The 1,238-nt window shown below is 40.1% G+C and overlaps 1 protein-coding gene across 2 annotated transcripts in view; it reads left to right on the forward strand.

The window, feature by feature from the left end:
• The first annotated feature begins 70 nt into the window (after positions 1 to 70).
• LOC107037401 (regulator of G-protein signaling 9) overlaps positions 71 to 1,238 on the forward strand; it is a 13,328-nt gene continuing 12,160 nt past the window's right edge. For both annotated transcript variants that reach the window (XM_015255944.1, XM_015255946.1), the window contains exon 1: positions 71 to 685. The gene's annotated coding sequence lies outside the window, so the exon portion shown is untranslated. The remainder of the gene's footprint in view (positions 686 to 1,238) is intronic.

Raw genomic sequence — 1,238 nt, forward strand, 5'->3', positions numbered from 1 at the left:
CCCCCCTCAACGGAGTTGCCTCGCTATTGTAGGAATTTTTTATTCCCAGTCTCTCTATCACCACGACGGGTGTGTGCACCACGTTAAAACTCTCAATGCATTGCACAATTCATCCCCCAAAAAGTATCGCAACATGTTTCAAAACAATTTCCATCGCATTCTGTCGTGCATTTTAAATTTCTCACGGGGATGAGAAAAAATCAGAAAAAGAAAAATTCAAAATCCAAATTTTTTACTGAAAAATTGTCAACGACAGGCTTCAAAAAATTATTTAAATAATCTCGATGGTGTGTGATGTTTGTGCAGCCCCTTGTGCCGTCCCCTCACTTCCCACCCCCGCGAAAAATTCCCCGCAATTTCCCGAAAAATGAAAAAACTATTGAATTAAACAATCTCTGTAGATAAAAAAATCATCTTTTTTACTCGTGAGAATAAGCTCGGGAATTTTATTTTTTTCGGGGCTCGGGGTGAAATTTGGGGTGTGGTGCCTGATATGTGATAAAAATCCTCGTTATGATTAAAACATCACGGGTAAAGTTATAAGTAATTTATCCTAAATTCCCTGAACAATTTATCTCACGAATTATCTGGATTAAATCTCCAAATGGCCTGAATTCACATCATCCCCGGCGCTCAACGCTAGTCACTGCACGTTCCATGAAGCTCACCTGCTCTGTATCGTCGAGTAAGTACTCCCAAAACCACCCCCTCACACCCAAATTTTTTTTCCAATTTTTTTCGTTCTTTTTCATTTTTAAAAAATTTTCTATCATTTTTCCGCGATTTTCCGCTAGTTTTCCCCAAATTTTCCGCAGTTTTCCCACCTCCCACACCCTCTACGAATCCCATTGTTCAATGGTTGTGCGTGTCAACTGCCATTAATGACGCGTGAATGAACCGGAAAAGTATTTTTCACAATTTAATGATTGAAATGATAATTTAGGATGAACGGGGAAATTACGGAAAATCGGGCTTTTCTCATGTCATTTTTTTGTCCATTGTTTTTGTTTTTCTTTTTGTTTTTCTGGAATCATATGGTCGTTTGGCGGCTCGGGGGTCCCGGGGATGGTGCGACAGTGGTGACATCGCTCTCTCGGTGACCCAGAGACACTGGAAAATGCCTCCAGGATTGAATTCACAGCTTTTCAGTGCTTTCAGTCTCATTAAAAAAATGAGTTTTCCGAGCTTTTCAATTTTTTTCTGTTTTTCGCCTTCTTCGGGTTTTTAGGGCAACGGGG

This window comes from Diachasma alloeum, unplaced genomic scaffold (assembly GCF_001412515.2).
Source record: "Diachasma alloeum isolate Michigan unplaced genomic scaffold, Dall2.0 Dall_scaffold_00219, whole genome shotgun sequence".
Classification (NCBI taxonomy): Eukaryota; Metazoa; Arthropoda; class Insecta; order Hymenoptera; family Braconidae; genus Diachasma; species Diachasma alloeum.